The following is a 19333-nucleotide window of genomic DNA, read 5'->3' on the forward strand; positions in this document are numbered from 1 at the left end:
CCACACTGCACTCACTTTCTTGGTTATGCAATTTGGGTATGAGCACTGTCCGGGATCCCTTGAGGTCCTTAGAGAACTCTGACACACCCAGACATGAGAAAGACTTTGGAACAATATTGGCATTTGAGGTGGTTTATTAAATAACTCAGAAAGGAAGTCAGAATCAGGCTTCCTATGGTTGTAACTTCTTATTTTGCCTTTCTTATGTAATTCAATCATATGGTCTGTAATAATTTGTAAACAAGTATGAGGTTGGCTAGTGAAAAGGGATGGGGAAATATGCATGCTATAGTTGTTAAAGGGTAGAAAACATGTAATTTGGTTTATATTCCTAATTATGCAATAGAAACCATGTTTAGGATTCACACATGCATTAGAAAAATCATGTTCTTAGGATCTATGTTTTCATGCTTCATCACTTCATTCATTAGTCCATGCTTTATGTCTATCACTTAGAAAATCCTGCTCCTAGGGCAATAACAACACTGGTATAAAAAAGATGTTATTTCAAAATTCTGCAACTCGTGTGTACATTTAGAAATCATGCCTTAGGGATTCAGTTTTCAACAACCTTGTAATTTGCATGTGCATATTAGATACCATGTTCTAGGATCCTATTTGCATTCTGTTTAAAACGCTTAGTTAACTACTGATTCATAAAAAGGGTAGTAAAGCAATAATTTTTCCACTGTGATGTTTTCTGAATAAAATTGGCAACAGTCTCTACAACTAGAACAACATGTTTTGGGTAATCAAAATAATCTCCAAACAACTGTTGCATCTCGCTTTGCACGTAGGCAAGCCTTAGGTAATAACTTAAATAAAACGGGAATTGTCTTTGTTTAATTATCAATTATTACAACCAGCAGGCAAGCCTGATTCAGACTTCTTATCTGAGTCATGTAATAAATCTGGTTCTGCTGCAACAACTTAAACGCCCTGCTTTAGTATTTTAAATTCAGACCGTAACTCTATATAAGTCATGATGTCTGTGTGCATTATTTGTAGAGGTATAACTGAGCCCTCTGCTTGTTTTCTGTGTTTTCCCCCTTAAATGTAGTCCTACTTGTTTTGTATGTCGCCTTAGTATTTTTCCTTTAAACTTGAGGGTCTGCCTAGAACCTCCTTATAGGATAGAAGTCCTAAATTCCTCCGAGACTGATAGAAAGGGACGGGTAACAGCATGCAATAAGAGTCGAGACCAATCTACGCTTTAATTACCTCCACGGGGTGGGAAAGGGCAGATATGGATATGATGACCGGTGCATTAATACCACGTGTAGCCCCTCTTTTGAGAAGTGTCATACCGGGTATTGCATTGACGTGATCCATATTATAAACAAACCTAGAACCCCCTCCCTTTTTACATTCTCAAGTATGTTTGAATTATAATTCTTTTCAAAATCTTGCCCCTTTTTATTAGCTGCTTTTCTACATATGTGTATTCAGCTTAAATCCCCTACTATTTGAGCCAATACTTGCCTATTTGCTAATTGTGCAAATTCACAAAAACTGTCTGGCCGGGAACCACATTAGTGGATCCTGAGGGGTGCCTAACACCTTCCCCTTAGGATAATTTCAAGCCCTTATGCTATCTCTAGTTATCAAACGTAGTTGTAGATAAACCCTATAGGTGTCCTAATGCACCTTAAATTATTAGGTGGCGACTCTTCAAAATTGCAAACCCCTTCTCAAAAGGAAAAGAGTTATCCCAACCAGAATGTCATAAACCCGATTTCCCGTTATGAGGGGGAAAAAGGGGGCGCGACAGTATTTATATATATACATTTCAATAATTCAAACTTCAATAATTGTTACATCTTTAATTCAATTAGTTTCTCAATTATATTCTCTTAAACCGTCTGAGGTTGTATTTTACTTAAAAAGGAATTTCTACAAAGTTTTAAGTTATTAACTCTCATGTTAAAGGTAATAATTCATTCGATGATGTATTTTATTTGAAAGGGGTACTTTCTTTACTCAAATAATTTTTTTAAAAAATAACTTCATCTTTTCTCGCTGATTTTCCCAATTAGTTTAGAAATTATAAGTTACTTTATATTATGTAAATGAGACTTCTTGAATATCTTGAGTGCATTTGTACGGACATTATGTATTGTATAGCATGTGGATTTTGTTGTTAAAAGTGAAATGAAAAATATGTGGGCACAAGGTGCCATGTGTGCTGAAGGTTCGAAAGTTGAGATTATGATATGAGAAACCGAGGATTGAGATGGTCGGGATTGTGTATTAGACATGGTGTGATTGATTGAGTTGGCATTTCCTTCTTTGTTTGAATACATTCTTACTTGTCTATGTCCCTGCTATGTCGGTGTTGATTTACTTAGTTATCTGATTTACTTGGTTATCGTTCGTTACTATCCGTGTTCTCCCTTTATTGTCCCTACTGTTTGTATTTTGATTTCTCTCCACTGTTGATATTACCTCGTTATTTTTATCTTGATATTTTATTATCATATCCTGTTCATTTCATTTGATCAGTAGGTATCTTGACTGTTCCTCGTCACTACCCCACCGAGGTTAGTCTTGATATTTACTGGGCACCATCGTGATGTACGCATACTACACTTCTGTACATTTTTTGTCTACAGATCCAGGTATTGATCGATAGTAGCTGTGCGGGTCGTCGCAGTGGAGACTCACGGTAACCTGCTGCTGCGTTTGCAGGCCTCGAAGTCACCTTCATTTGTATTTATGTTCCATTGATTCCTTCTCGTTCTGGAACAATGTTGTATTTATTTTGTATAACTACTCTTAGAAGGGCTTATGATTTCTACCATCGGTTTTGGGAATTGTGATTTATTCAGAGTTATTTAATTTTAAATTAGTAAATGTCAATGTTAATTTAGTTAATGTTGGGCTTATCTAGTTTAGAGACTAGGTGTCATCACGACTCCTTCGGAGGGATTTTGGGTCGTGACAAGTTTGTATCAGAGCTCTAGATTCATAGGTACTACGAGTCATAATCAGGTTTAGTAGAGTCTTGCAGATCGGTACGGAGACGTCTGTACTTATCTTCGAGAGGCTATAGAACTGTTAGGAAATTCCACTTCTTTCATTCCTTATCGTGCGATATTGATTCAGCTCCAAGTGTATAATTTATGTTCCTTTACATTCACTCGTGTATAATATTACGCTCTCAGTGTCCGCTATGCACCAATGGTTCATGATGCTACAAACGAACTACGAGGGAATCAGGGATGCTCAGACATTGTCTCAACGTATTGTCTAGACTGAAGATACAGAGGTATTGAGAGACTATTTAGTTATTCGTATGGAGGCAAGGCGGTTTCCGGCATCTAGTTGATGAGTGCGAGCTTGGAAAGGTTTAATTGGTTGACTAGTCGTCTCGATTGTGTCAAGGCCACGAGGTGGGTGTTGATTAGGGATAGTTAGTGGTATTGGAATAATCTTGTGATTTGTGTTGTACGAGCTATGAAGGTTAGTTCTGCGGATCATCAGACGTTGTTTTCTATGGCTTTGCGCCAAATGGAGAAGTCCAATAGCGGCATTCAGATTGTAGATCAAATTTATATTAGTTTTGGCCTGAGGTATGTGTATATGTGGTATTGGTAGGTTCCCGGATTTTGGGTATGACCAAGGTCTGAGATCTTGCACAGGATGATGTTGGGGCTTACAGTATTTCTACGTCATTAATGGATCTTTATTTCAGCATTAAGGGGAGTCGTAGGAACAACTTTAGATTCACAGTAGGTCTATTCAGCGTAGGTATCATGATTGCAGCAAAACGGGGTGCTTCAAAGGAAATGTGGGGGTTTATGAGCTTCTGGCTGCGTAGTTCGTGTTACGATCATCTGTATTTGGGACTTTGACTGGGATTATTGCATATCGACTATCTGAATAAATGGGTCATCTCTGTGGTGTTGGGTCAGCATAGCGATGAAGTAAATGGTCCTTTTGAATGGGAATTCTCTACTGGCATTTGTGGCAGCACTCTTGGATTGGACGGTTTGTGTGGCTCGGTTAAGTTGGGGAGGTGCAGTCCTAATGGCTTAGCTATGTGCGGATCTTGAGGAGTTCTCAATGGTTTGGGCAATGACTTGAGTTAGCTAGCTGCTATGAGCATAAGGGATATGTTGTACATTGTGAATTTATTCTGAATAGGTATCAGCAACTAATAGGGTGTTGGCATTGTTGGCTATTATATGTGAAGAGTGTGCATTTTGGAAAAGACCTTGAGGTTTGATTTGGGGGTGCGTGGCTAGTAGCATGGTGATTACTGGGTTTTGAGGCTTTCGAGGTTCATGTTTTGTTTACGCGACCAGAAATCCTATATGGGTGTTTTAGCAGAATGATAGGGTGTGAGTGATATATCAGCCATTTGATTTGCGTAATTGAGTTTGGGTGTGGAAATTTTGGTATTCCCGAGGTCTTTGTGGCTAGATGACCTCATGTGTGGACTATTTCCTGATTGCGGATTGTGAAGAAATGTTGAGAATGGAATGATTGATAACATGCATTATTGATAGGTTGCTGTGGATTTTTGGAAGATTATTTACCTATTTGGAAATGATTAGGATTTGGGTTGGGGGCTATTTGAAAGCTCAATGAGAATATGTGTTTTGTATTAGGTCAAGTTCGGGTGCTCTTGTGAGATTGTCATCATGGTTATGTTACCGGGCAGAATGAATATTATTTGTTCCCCTGGCCTATGTTATGTGCTACTCTTTTATGCTGTGTTAGGCGGTAAGGTTGTATGATTATTCCACATGCATGTTGTAATTTTGTTCAGACCTTAATGAGATAGCACTCGTGATGTTGATTTGCACATTGCACCTTAGTTGTGCTTGCTTTTTTCATGTTTATTTACTTCCATTCATCTTTCCCACAATTATAATTGTGCACCCTGTTGTAATTGATCGGTATTCATATGATCCGTGAACCAGAGCATTTTGGCTCGATGAGCATTTGGGAGCGGGCTGCACGCCGCAGCGGATGTTATGTGGGATACCCCTTTCCTCGTGTTTATTTGGTGTTGTATTTTCCCTCATTGGGACGATTTGATGAAAACTATACTTTTATTGTTACACATGTTGTACTCGTTAGATAATTCTTATACTTTGCTTTTCTTTATTTGTGATGCATAATTGAGTTATTATTGGTTTGGTGTACGAAATGCGTTATGTGATAATCTGTGTGGTTCCGTGATGAGGTGTTAGTTGGGTTGCTTGAATTGGCTGAGATAAGGTTCTTAGACTAGAGATTAGTACTATGGTATTGGGGGCGATGATCGTTTGGAAGTATGAGGGTAGTTCTACTAAGATTTGGGTAATGGCCCTTGGCGGGCGAGAGAGCTTCTTGACTTGTTGTCTTCATGGGCGACTATGAGTTCCCGCATGTTTCTTTATCATGGGCAACGATGTGAAGGTCGGGAATAAGTTATATTCCATGTGAAGGGTATTTTCGACATCTAGGATGTTATTTGAGTAGCTATGGTGGTCAGAGGTTATTGCTTCGGGCATTTGAGTTGTGTGGAGCAGCATGTGATTGAATTCTGGATTGGAATTTGGCTCGATTCAGCTTGTTAAGGTTCATGCAGTATGGTGACGTGGAATTTGGATCCTATGATGAATTTCAGATGTTGAGGTTTGGGTTTTGTTTTAAAGCTATAGGCTAAGGAGGAGATGAGACCTTCAGTTAAGTTGCATTGTCAATCCTACATAGGTTTGGGTAAAGGGGAATCACCCTCGGGTGTATGTATGGTGAGCTCATGCAGTTGTTCGATGGCTTTGTAACGACTCCGGGCACGTTTGAGGACGAACGTATGTTTAAGTGGATGAGGATGTAACGACCCGACTGGTCATTTTGAGCAATTGCGTCTGGTTCGGTAGTTTGAGGTCACGAGCAGTTTCATATTATCTGTATCGACTTACATGTATGGTTGAATTCAGTTAACAGATGACTCAGAGTCAAATTGGAAGAAGGAAACTAGTTTTGGAACTTTAAACAGTGAGAATTTGACCAGAATTGGACTTTTGAGTAAACGCCCCCGAAATGGATTGTGGGTGATATCAATAGCTTTGTATGGTGATTTTGGACTTAGGCGCACATCCGGATTCAATTTTGGAGGTCCGTAGGATAAGTTGAGGTGTTTCGGCGAAAGTTGGAAAAGTTGAAGTTTGGAAAGTGGGGAAGTTTGACCCATAGTTGACTTTTGTGATATCGGGGTCGGAATGCAATTCCAAGAGTTGGAACAGCTCCGTTATGTCATTTTATACTTGTCAGCAAAATTTGGCATCATTCCGGATTGATTGATAGGTTTCGGCACGAGCTTTGGAAGTTGGAAGGTTTGAAAGTTCCTAAGTTTGATTCATGGTGTGATTCGTCGTTTTGGCATTGTTTGATGTGATTTGAGACCTCGAGCGAGTCTGTGTTAGGTTATATGACTTGTTTGTGTGTTTGGACAGGGTCCCGGGGGCCTCGAGTGTGTTCTAGGTGGCCTACAGGTCATTTCCTCTTGTTTTTGAACTGTTGTTTCTGCTATCTGATATCCTCCTTCGCGTTCGCGAAGTGTCTCTGCTGGTCGCTTCATTTTCCTTCTTCGCGTTCGCGTTTAACACCTCACGTTTGCGAAGCTTTGTCTTATCCTTCACCGCGTTCGCGTTCCTCTCACGCATTTGCGTAGTTGTGCCATTCCACTCTTCGCATTCGCGTACTAGTACACGCGTTCGCGAAGAGCAATCTCTAGGCCATAATATTTTCCTCCTTTGTGTTCGCGTGCGTGCTGTCGCATTCGCGAAGCACAAATTGGGCAGCCTTAATTTTTCTTCTTCGCGAATGCGATACTTCCTCCGCGTTCACGATGCTTTAAGACCTGGGCAGAATAAATAGTACTTTATTCAGAGGTTTTTCCATTTTCACCATTTTTAGAGTTCTAGAGCTCGGTTTTGGGCGATTCTTTGTGGGTTTTTCAAGCAAAACGATTGAGTAAGTGTTCTTCACCTTGAATCGATTATATTCCATGAATTTGTCTCTATTTTTATCATTTAATTTGTGATTTGGGTTGAGGAAAATGTTGGTTTTTGAAGAAAGTTTCTAAAATGAGAAACCATGATTTGAGGGGCTAAATGGTATCGAAATTTAATAAATTTTTTATGGATGGACTCGTATCGGAATGGGTATTCAATTTTTGTAAAATTTGTTGGGTTCCGAGTTGCGGGCCCGGGGTCGACTTTTGAACCGATTTTTGGGTTTTGTTAAAAATTGAGACTTTATTATCCAGAATAGTTTCTTGTGTGTTTTATTTATGCTTTGAAGTTAATTTGGTTAGATTTGAGCCGTCCGGAGGTCTTTCCACCCGAGAAGTGCATTTTAGAGTATCGGTTTATCGTCTTTGAGGTAAGTATCTTGCCTAACCTTGTGTGGGGGGACTTCTCCTTAGGATTTGAGTCTTCTATGCTAATTGTAGTCGTGTACTCGAGGTGACGAGTGTGTGCTCGAACTTATTTGTGGAAAATTTACCTCTAGGGTTCTTAGGTCCTTATGTTCATCATGTGCAAAGTATTCCGTTAGGATTGAGTTTCCTAATTTCTCAAATTACCTTTATATGCTCCATGTGATGTTGCTAGCTTTCCTCTAATTCTTACGTGTCACTTGACCCCTAATTGCCTTAACTAAAGTGATTACCTTCCTTATTGTTTTGATACTTATTAATTGTGAGATCCTCTATGACTTCATGCAAATATGTTACATGTCCAATTGTTGTGGTTACCGGTGTAGCTATCACGTGCTTATTATGTCTTGTTATTTTGTTAAGGTTAGTGTGCTTCTTGGTTTTTCCGTAATCCTTATAATGTACTATTTATGCTTGATTTGATAAGTATTCATGTTGGACCAGGCTTATGGTATTTCCTTGGTATTTGACCGTTGTTGAGTATTGACTCAAGTTGGGATTTATTTTGTGAAGTTAATTGTTGGAACGAGATTTGGTTATTGTTGATTCCCTTGCTGGGATGTATTTATTTCTATTGTTGATTCCCTTGCTGGGACGTTGTTGCTTCTACTGTTTGGGTGAGGAAATAATGATAAAGCATGAAGGGTGATGTTGTGCACATTTATACAATTCATATGGTGAGGAAGAGTGATAAAGCATGAAGGGTGATGCCGTGCACATTTACATTTATATTGATGCATATGGTGAGGAAGAGAGATAAAGCACGAAGGGTGATGCCGTGCACATTTATACTATTCATATGGTAAGGAAGAGTGATAAAGCACGAAGGGTGATGCCATGCACATTTACATTTATATTGATGCATATGGTGAGGAAGAGAGATAAAGAACGAAGGGTGATGTCATGCACATTTATATGATTCATATGGTGAGGAAGAGTGATAAAGCACGAAGGGTTATGCCGTGTATATTTCTATTATTGATTGCATGGTGAGGATTGAGAGTTAAAGCACGAAGGGTGATGTCGTGCACTTTCTGTTTGCTGTGTTTATTTGTTGTTATCAATTCAAGTGTTTTAACTGTTTAAATTCCTTTATTGTTGTGATCCTTTGTGTTGGAACCTACAGTGTTTTCCATACCTCTCCGTATTTATATATATACATTTCAATACTTCAAACTTCAATAATTGTTACATCTTTAATTCAATTAGTTTCTCAATTATATTCCCTTAAACAGTCTAAGGTTGTATTTTACTTAAAAAGGAATTTCTACTAAGTTTTAAGTTATTAACTCCCATGTTAAAGGTAATAATTCATTCGATGTTGTATTTTAATTGAAAGGGGTACTTTCTTTACTCAAATAATTAAAAAAACAACTTCATCTTTTCTCGCTGATTTTCCCAATTAGTTTGGAAATTGTAAGTTACTTTATATTATGTAAATGAGACTTCTTGAACTTCTTGAGTGCATTTGTACGAACATTATATATTGTATAGCATGTGAATTTTATTGTTAAAATTGAGATGGAAAATATGTGGGCACAAGGTGCCATGTATACTGAAGGTTCGGAAGTTGAGATTATGATATGAGAAACCGAGGATTGAGATGGTCGAGATTGTGTATTAGACATGATATGATTGATTGAGTTGACATTGCCTTCTTTATTTGAATACATTCTTACTTGTTTCTATCCCTGTTATGTCGGTGTTGATTTACTTGGTTATCGTTTGCTACTATCCGTGTTCTCCCTTTATTGTCCCTAATGTTTGTATTTTGATTTCTCTCCGCTGTTGATATTATTTTGTTATTTTTATCTTGATATTTTATTATCATATCCTGTTCATTTCATTTGACCAGTAGGTGTCTTGACTGTTTCTCGTCACTACCCCACCGAGGTTAGTCTTGATATTTACTGGACACCACTGTGGTGTGCTAATACTACACTTTTATACATTTTTTTGTGTACAAATCTAGGTATTGATCAATAGTAGGTGTGCGGGTCGTCGCGGTGGAGACTCACGATAACCTGCTGCTGCGTTCGCAGGCCTCGGAGTCACCTTCATTTGTATTTACGTTCCATTGATTCCTTCTCATTTTGAAACAGTGTTGTATTGATTTTGTATAACTACTCTTAGAAGGACTTATGACTTATACCACCGATTTTGAGAATTGTGATTTATTCAGAGTTATTTAATTTGAAGTTAATAAATGTCAATGTTAATTCAGTTAATGTTAGGCTTACCTAGTTTAGAGACTAGGTGCCACCACGACTCCTTCGGAGGGATTTTGGGTCATGACATTTTTAGTTAGTCAGATATTTTTGTGCAAAATTCCGCAAAACAGCATTCCGATTGAATTTGTTGGACTAAAAGTCAATTTTCTTTGTTGACTGTGTACAAACTGAGTCAGTCGCAAAAAAATGTTTAAATTAAAACTAGCGACCGATTCGATCGCAAACGTGGCGCACAAATATAATTTTAAGTTTCCGCCGAATCGGTCTCAAATCCTTTTATTATTTCCCCCCAAACGCGATTTTGTTCTCATTTTTCATTCCCCCCAAACCTTCTCTCCCTTCTCTAACATACTTTTCTTCCTTCACTCCGGCGATTCCAACCGTTAAGTGTCACTCTCCATCACTCTTCTTCCATCCCTCCCACTCACCATCAACCCCCCTTCTCTCCATCCATCTCATTCCAAGGTTTTTTCTTATAGGCGGCAGCTTTCGGACGTTGACAGCGGGATATTCCGGTAGCGGTGGCGATAGTAATATTGAGGTTAGTAATTTTGTTTTTATTTTTTAGTACCTAATTCGCTCTCCTAATTGGGTTCTTTAATTTGTGCATTCCAAAAATTGAATTCATTATTTTGGTTTAAATATTCATTTTCTCTATTTAGATTTACTCTAATTTGATTCTCCGTGCATCCCTAAAATTTAATCATAACCTTATTAATAATACTGTGCATTAGTTATAATATTGGAGAGTAATATGAAAGTTTATTTGATGATGATGTATCTTATTAACAATGTGCATTAATTAGTGAATCTAAGATTTACATTTATTATATAGCTTGCTTTAAAATAGTTGAAAGCTCTATATCATTTTATTTTAATAGTTTAATGTAACTAACAAAATATAATTTAAGTTAAATTAAGGGTCATAAGATCATGAGACTTGCGTAATTTATACAAAATTTAGTAGTTATCAAAAAAATTAAGTCCTGAGAGTTAAACTTATTCATCAAATGAATAAGCTTAGATAGTCAAGTGATATATTTTTTTAAAGTGTTTGGCATATATATAACTTATATTATTGAAATTATCCAAGTATTACACTTAAAAATATAATAAGTGATTGGATAAGTAACTTTGATAAGAATATGACTTATTAATTGGTTTGTTTGATTAGTTAGTATTGATAGGTTAATTTTTGGGAGAATGAAGCTTGTCCTTTGTTGGAAAAATTAATAGAAGAAGAAAGAAGTGTTTTTAATCACTTCATGTCTTATATAGTTTGAATAATTTGAGAGATATTTTGGAGAGAAATCAAAGCATAACTATATAGTTAGTAAGCAAGATTAAGCCTATCCAAAGTCTTCATTCATTCAAAAGAGTGTCTGAATCACACTTACACACTTCATATTACTTTCAAACTTTGCACACACATTCAATTCAATTATATAGACCTATCCAAAGTCTCGGAATACCAATTGGAGTTCAATAGCATCAAAGTCAACTCTTGGTCAAACTTATGAACTCTTAAGTTATTCAAAATGCCAACTTTCGAAAAATAGAGTTGAATTCTTCTAGGAAAAATTGGTGTTAATCGGCACCCTGGACAATCTCTATTCCATTCATGTAAACTTGCACCACAGATTGAGTCGTTGTTTTTTTTATTTGCCATAAGTGTTAAAAGAACTGACAAGAAGAGTATGATTGTGTGAGAGTCACAGAATGCCTGATTTTACGGGAAGAACTATGATTCTAAGAGACTGATTTGACGGGAAGAATTATGATTCTGAGAATCTGCAGATAAAAAGTGATTAGAGTGAGAAGAGTTGCAGAGACTGATTTGACATGAAAGAGAAGTAAAAATAGGTCATCTTGACCCGATATTAACCATGATCAAACTCCAAATTCTTAACTTAGCTAACCTCTTAATCAATGATCCAAAACACACCCGAACCTATCAAGACTCTATTCAATCATATCAACAAGTAAAATTCATTTTTCAAACTCGGTAATAGGTACCGACATATCCAAGAATGTCTCATAAGTAATGAACTATCAGAAGCTTTGTGAGCAACCCAGTATTGAGCCCCATTTATCAAAATCCCACTATCGCCGCGATAACATGAATGATGAAGAGGTAACAAAACAGTATTCTGACCTGGATAACGGTCGTTAGTCCAGACATGTGTGGCATATGCTGGGCATGCGCTATATGTAATACTGTTCCTTTTTTCTTATATACTATTTTTGTTTCTTTTAAAAATTTTCAAGTTACTTTGGTTCTGGAATCTTATTTATATTATTAACGATATTCAAGTTAATAAACTGTGAGGCGTGTATTTCAATACACTTCCTCGATTTTGTTACCAAAAAACTTATTGACATATTTGAAGATTTGACTAGTTTAATTTAAAGTCCTACAAATATTAGACAAAGTTTTACTATTTTTTATCATTAAAACTTAAAAATGTGAAAAAGATGCTTACTGCATTCCTGACGTCGCAATATATAAATAATGAAACTTTTTTATTAACAAAAACATAACAAAATAATTAAGTTTTTTTAGGAGTTTTATAGTTTTACACACAAAAACTAAACTAATTACTCTTGCCTACCCATTATTTTTCTACCCACCAAAATAATTACCCTTCCTAACCATTACAGTTTTGTGGGTAATTATTTTTTTTTCTCATTTTCTTTTTTATTTCTATGCTTTTCTTTTCTTTTCTTTTCACCTTTATTTTTTTCCTGTTCATATATTTTGTTCCATAATCATATTATTATTTATAATCTTTATCCACTATAATCTGATTTTATACTCAATTTGGCTCGTTTTTTATTTTTTTATTTTTATTTTTCTTTCCTTTTGTTTATTTTTTTAATTTCGCATTCTTTTCTAATTTCCCGCCTCTAGTTGGCTGGGCGGTCTGTGGAACACCTGGTGCCTGAACCATAGTACGGGAACCCTGCTTCTGCGACTGAGTACCAACAAATCTCGGACAAGCCCTCCTGATATGACCATACTCACCACACTCAAAACATCCACCTGAGTGCTGCGGTTGAGGAACCTGAAGTGCCGACTGAAAGGGCCTAGGAGGATGGCCTCTACCATACGAATCCTTGCCTCCAGACGAGGCACCACTGAATCTGCCTGAACGACGGGGCCTCTTGTCTGACCCATGACCACCTCCCTGCGACAGAACCATCTCCACTCTCCTGGCCATATTGGCCGGCTCTTGGAAAGTAATCTCACTCCCAGCCTCCCTAGCCATCTGAAGACGAATCGGCTGAATAAGTCCATTAATGAACCTCATCACCCTCTCTCTCTTTCTCGGTGGGAAGTATGACAAGAGCATGACGAGCCAAGTCGATGAATCTAGTCTCATACTGGATAACAGTCATGGAACCCTGCTGGAGACGCTCAAACTACCTCTAATAGGCCTCTCTCTGAGTGATGGGGAGAAACTTCTCTAGAAATAGCTGAGTAAACTACTCCCAAGTCAAAGCTGGCGATCCAGCTAGTCTAGCCAAACAGAAATCCCTCCACCAAATCTTGGCGGATCTAGACAAGCGAAAAGTGGCAAAATCGACCCCATTGGTCTCAACTATCCCCATGTTCCTAAGAACCTCATAACAGCTGTCTAGATAATCTTAGGGATCCTCAGTAGATGCACCGCTGAAAGTAATAGTAAAGAGCTTGGTGAACCTGTCCAACCTCCACAAGGCTTCGGCAGACATAGTTTCTCCATCACCGATCTGAGCTACCATAGCCAGCTGGAACTGCTCCAACTGGCTGAACTGCTGGAGTCTGAAACTGGGGAGCTTCCTGCTCTGGGGTGCGAGTAGCAGGAGTCTGGGCTCCTCCTCAAGCCTGAGAGACGGCTAGTGCTACAGGAAGCAAACCTGCTCGAGTGACACTCTCCATAAGGCCCACTAGATGGACCAGAGCATCCTGAAGTACTGGGGTAGCAATAAACCCCTCTGGGACCTAATTTAGGCCCACCGGAACTACTGGGGTCGGGACCTCATCATCAAAGTCAACCTAACGCTCCGCTGCGGGTGCTGCTGCCCTGGGCTGAGCTTTGCCCCTACCTCGGCCTCTAGCACGGCCTCGGTCTCGGCCTCTACCCCTCGTAGGAGCTGCTACTGGGGGTTCAGGCTGCTGGTCAGTGCTGGTCAGTGGATGAGGAAGTGTGTGTTCTCTCCATCTACGAAAGAACAGAGTAGAATTTTAATTAGCATTGAGAAACCAATCCGCACAACACGAAAGAATAAATGTGGAATGTTTCCTAACTCTGTAGCCTCTAGGGGATAAATACATATATCTCTGTACCGATCCCTCAAGCTCTACTAAGCTTGTCCGTGAATTGTGAGACCTATGTAACCTAGAGCTCTGATACCAACTTGTCGCTGTGAGCACGTGATTTTTGCCCTATATGTATTACTCTAACAAATTTAAAACAAAATAATTTCTTTCAGTGTTTGCAAATTTGTTGGATTTCGTGGAATTTTCTGTTAATTATTTGCATTTGTCTATGCACGTTTATTTTATTTAATTCATGAAAAATACAAAAATATGTTGCATCTGCACTTAGGATTAAATTTTATATTTTTAGATTAATTAGTAAATTAGTTTGTTTATAAAAAAAGAAACTCACAAAAATAATTCATTTTGCATTTTTACTTTTTAATTTTGAATTGTATAATTTTGCTTTAAAGTTAGGATTTAGTTAATTATTGTAAATACCATGATGAATGATTAATCTAATTGGGTAGGTTAATTTAGTTAAAAATTATTATTAATTAATTTAGGTTTTATTTTAATTTTGGAAAAGAAAAGAATTTGGAAATTGAAAAGAAAAAGAAAGAAGTGAAAGGAAATCCAAATCTGGGCTCAAACCAATCTAATTGTCCCGGCCCATATGAAAACCACCCAATATCCGGCCCAAACCACCCTAACCCGGTCCGGTTCCCCCCCCCCCCCAAAAAAAACAAACGACGTCGTTTCATGGGCAACAGATCAGGACCGTCGAGGTTTCTTGATCGGACGGTCCTGAAGCTGGGATCATTTGACACTTAAATGTCCGAACCTTTCAGACCCCCCCTCTCTTCGTCTCTCACCATATCCGAAACCCTCCATTAGCTCCGCCTGCCGCCCGCCGGAAATCGCCCACGGTGGCGGCCGGCGTCCAAACCCTACCAAATTTACACCCCTAACTCCTCTCCACCACCCCATTCCAAAACCCTAAACCGTTTTTTCTCAAATCCCAGCCCTGTTTCTCGAATCTTTGATCAAAAATCAGACCAAAACTTGACTTTTCCCAAACGGCCCCAGATTAACACCACATAGCCACTACAACCCCCTCATGCCGTATCATCACTCCGTTTCCCTCGAATCTCACCGGAGCTTCTCGAATCTTAGATCTGGGTTCGAGCCTTGAAAGTTCAAAAGCTCTTTTCTATCGGACTTGGTGCATGCATGGTCAAAAGGGCTGTTCTTCGAGTTACGAAGTCTAGACGCAAACAATCAGTGTTAATTTTGTTAGGCCAGTGTTTCCATTAGGTTTCGAGCCGTGATTTGGTAAGTCCTCCTCCCCTCTTGTATTTTCTTTCACCGTTTCATCTCCCTCCTCATTCTTTCTCTTTTGGTTTGGGCGAAATTTGTTTGGGTTTTCTGAAGATCAAATTGGTTCCATCTCCTGTTCTCTTTTTCTCTTCTTTTCTTTTCGTTGTGAAATCCTGATTATCTGATGTCTTTAGTCCACCTTGTTTTGTTCGTCTAAGCCTTTCATCATAAGTTTGATCACCTAGTTAATGAAATTAGGCCCATGATTTAGTTAAATTGCTGGTATGAAATTAGATTGGTTAGTTCATTCATTTTACTTTTGGTTTCGGCTGCTTTTAAACAAATGGTTCCAGACTTCTTTGTTTAGAGAAAGCTTGGGTCAGTTTTTTAAAATTGGAATAATCATTTGATTTCAATTGGACTCTGAGGAATCAAAAGCCCAAGAAGGAATTGAACTTGGGTTTTTTAACCCGTATCAAATCAGGCTTTTGGGTCAGCTTGACCTGTGAGTTGTTGAGTGTGATTAAGGGGCATTTGGGGGGGGGGGGGTAGTTTAGGTAATTGGTTGAGGGAATCTCTCAAATAATTGCCTAGGAAGCTTCCTAGAAGCTGGGACTGGGACTTATATGAAATGTTGATTCTAAAACTGAGGACATAAGAGCAAAAATGAAAATTCGAAAAGGGTTCAAGTGCAAAACTGAACCCATTCTTTGCTGCCCTGGTGCCTTGCCTATAAAGGCAGCTTTGCTTGCCTTTCAAGGAAGACCTAAGAGACTGGAAAGAGATAAAAAATTCCGAGAGTACAAAAACAGCTGAGAATTCTGAAACTGCACTAATTCCCAGCATATTTCTTTGATAAAAACTGATATAATTCTGTGTCAGCTGGGGATTTCTGACCTTCCTCATTAGTTAAAATCTCTAAGTTTCGCATCTTGCATCTGGGTTGGGAGATGGTTTGATCTTTGGTCGTTCTGGGTTTCAAGCTACTGTGGGGTCACTGTTGCATTGATACTGCTGTGCATTTTGTTTTGCTGTCATCTACTGCTTCTTTACCTCTTTTTCCCTTCAATTTCCAGGTATGTTTTTTAAACTTGGATGGAACCGAAACTTGATTGAGCTGTGTATTAAGATCTGTGATCCAGTTGGTTTCAAATGAAAATATCAATCCTTGTTGTGTTAAATTCTACCCAGTTATCATTTATGTTTTAGTTTAGCTTCTTATGTGCATTTCATTTTATTTTAAGGTTTGGATCTGAGTTTGTTTAAATGTAGTTGATTTAAAGCTGTTTAGGTCTCTTAATGTGTATTAATTAAAGACTATGGTCTAATTTAATTAGCAACAATTGTATGGCTGTTGGATTGTGTTTTGTCACAATCATGGTGTGAATGTGAATCAATTTAGATTTTGTTCTAACAAATTTGATACAGGTTGCGCTCTCTTTCAATCTTGTTTAAGTTTGTTCTTGTATAGTTTGAGGTCTGGATCCCGGATTGTATGACTTATCACGTAATCCTGCTTTCTATTCATGCACTGAGTTCTGAACATGTGTTGCATTTGGTTTAAGGATTGTCAGCACTCACCCAAACCCAGAATTTCCTTGAATGATAATTGGCTTCAAGTATATTTGCTAAATCATGTTTTGGGCCATCATCATTGGCCCAATTACAGTTGCCTTCATTTCGTGACTAGGCTTCCCGGCTGGGCTTCCCTTTGAGCCTAGTTACCTCTCACGTAGAATCAGTAGTAAGGGGGCAATTACAATTGGGTTTCAGGCTGGTCCAATGCTTATTTTTCAAATAAAGAGGCCATATGGGTCCAAGGCCGACTCAGGCCCAAATCACGTTAGAGATTTAGAAGTTCAGCTTTAGTTAACTTAATAATCAGTGATTCACAAAATGAAATATTAGTTTAATTACGAGTCCCATGTATTTTCAGGTGATGGATATCTAATGGTTTGTCTTATTTTGTAGCTAATTTGGGCCATAGTACAATCACAACTCTCTTAGTGTTCTAGATAATTAAGTTCTTTAATTGGTGGAAATGAGCCATACTAAATAACACACATGGCTTATGGTCCTCCAAAGTTTAGTTCGAATTCCCTGTTAAAATTGGAATTGAGGGGTCGTGCCAAATAAAATTTTCAAATGCATGGCCCTCGCTTAGCTAATATTTTAATCCTTAGAATTCGAGGCGTGCCATTTAGTGAATTCTCCATGGCCCTTGTAAAGTTAAAAATGCGAAGTTGCTTTAGGGTGCGTTATTTAATAATTTTACTTTCTTAAACTCGGGTGCGCATTTCATGTGACCCAAATCAAATCTTAAAACGTTGAATAAAAATATGTTTAGGATTGCGGGTGCATTTCATGTGTCGCGATCCAAAGTCGTGTTTTAAGCGACATTTAATCTTCTTTAAAAATTAAATACAGGCGGTTAAAAGTTAAAATTTTCACATAAGTTCATAATTGTTTAAAATCAGATAATTAAGCCGGATATAACAGTTGAGCGACCGTGCTAGAACCACGGAACTCGGGAATGCCTAACACCTTCTCCCGGGTTAACAGAATTCCTTACTCGGATTTCTGGTTCACAGACTGTAATACAGAGTCAATCTTTTTCTCGATTCGGGATTCTAAACCGGTGACTTGGGACACCATAAATTATCCCAAGTGGCGACTCTGAATTTTAAATAAAATGATCCCGTTTCAATTGTCACTTTAAATTGGAAAAAAACTCCTTTATACACTCTTCCCCGGGGTGTAGGTAGAAAAAGGAGGTGTGACAACTCTGTCGACTCTGCTGGGGATTGAACCCAGAATCTCTGGTTCAGGGTTCAAGAATTCGAGCTTAAAATAATTGTTATAGTTGGCTTTATCCATTATCTGATTTTGTTACATGATTTGGGCCTAATGTGCTAATTGATTGTTTTTACCGCTTTGATATTCCGTAAACTGTATATAAACTGTTGTGAAACCCCTCTTCTCTCTGAGTCTTCTAAATCATGAAGAAGTGTGCACTTCGTGTGACTTCTTTTCTGTTAGAGTCATATCCCAAATTTAGAACGAGGTTCGGACAAGTTGCAAAGCCGGCGAAGCTTCTGTATTCCCGGTACGCTGCCCCCTTTCGGCTCGAGCTATCCGCTTGGTTAAGCCAGGTCTAGAACATTAAACCCAGGTTTTGAACCTAGAATAACTCAGTCTCATGCCAGATCCCTAGTAGGAACGTTTGTTTGCATCATGTGCATTTTTGCTTTGGAGGCTCAACACAGAGGTTGGGTCTGTTTAAGACAGGTGCACCCGAAACAAAAAGACCATCCTGATGCATCCTACTTGTTACTTGTGCATTTATTTGCTTCGGACTTGCATGCTGACCGGCTTATGAATATTGGAAAGAGTTGAGGAAAGAGAAATAGCAGTATGAGGGCTAACGAGAGTTAATCGCCTCTTCTGAAAAAAAAACCAATGTCCAAACAGTGTAGAAACTCTGCCGAACTTTTGAGAAAATAAAAAGAAAAAAAAAAGAGGAAAAACAAAAGTTGGTGTTTTCAAAAATAGTTTTATTTGCCAATAAAATGAAAAAAAGGAAGAAAAAAAAGTCTTGTTTTCAAATAAAAAATAGTTTGTTTTATTTGCCCGAACTACGCCAGTTTGATTCTCACAGGGGTGAGATACGTAGGCAACCCCCATCGGGTCCAACTTCCTTTTCGCGAAAGTAGCCAAAAGAACAAAATTTTACTTTAATAATCAGGGTCATGCCGTTCTTGTCAGAAATAGCCGAACGTCCCTAAAAGAGCACCGGAAGGCTGTTTTTGCAAGAACAACCACTTTTGTCGCTTTTAAAGGTGTTGGCAAGGCCGGATGTTTTGTTAAAATTTTGAAAATAGTCATTTCTCTTAAGTCAAAACGAGTCATGGCTTTCTTTTAATTAAAATCACCTTAATAAATGTGCAGGATGAGCACAAATCAAAATGAACCTTTCTTAGTCCGTGAAGAGATCCCTTTGGAGATACATATGTGGTGGCATGATTTGGGGGGCGACAGCAGGAAAGTTGTGACAAAAGCGCTGGGCGGTCTCATTGGGCTGTTGAAGGTCAAGCCCAGAACAGA

This window comes from Nicotiana tabacum, chromosome 1 (assembly GCF_000715075.1).
Source record: "Nicotiana tabacum cultivar K326 chromosome 1, ASM71507v2, whole genome shotgun sequence".
Classification (NCBI taxonomy): Eukaryota; Viridiplantae; Streptophyta; class Magnoliopsida; order Solanales; family Solanaceae; genus Nicotiana; species Nicotiana tabacum.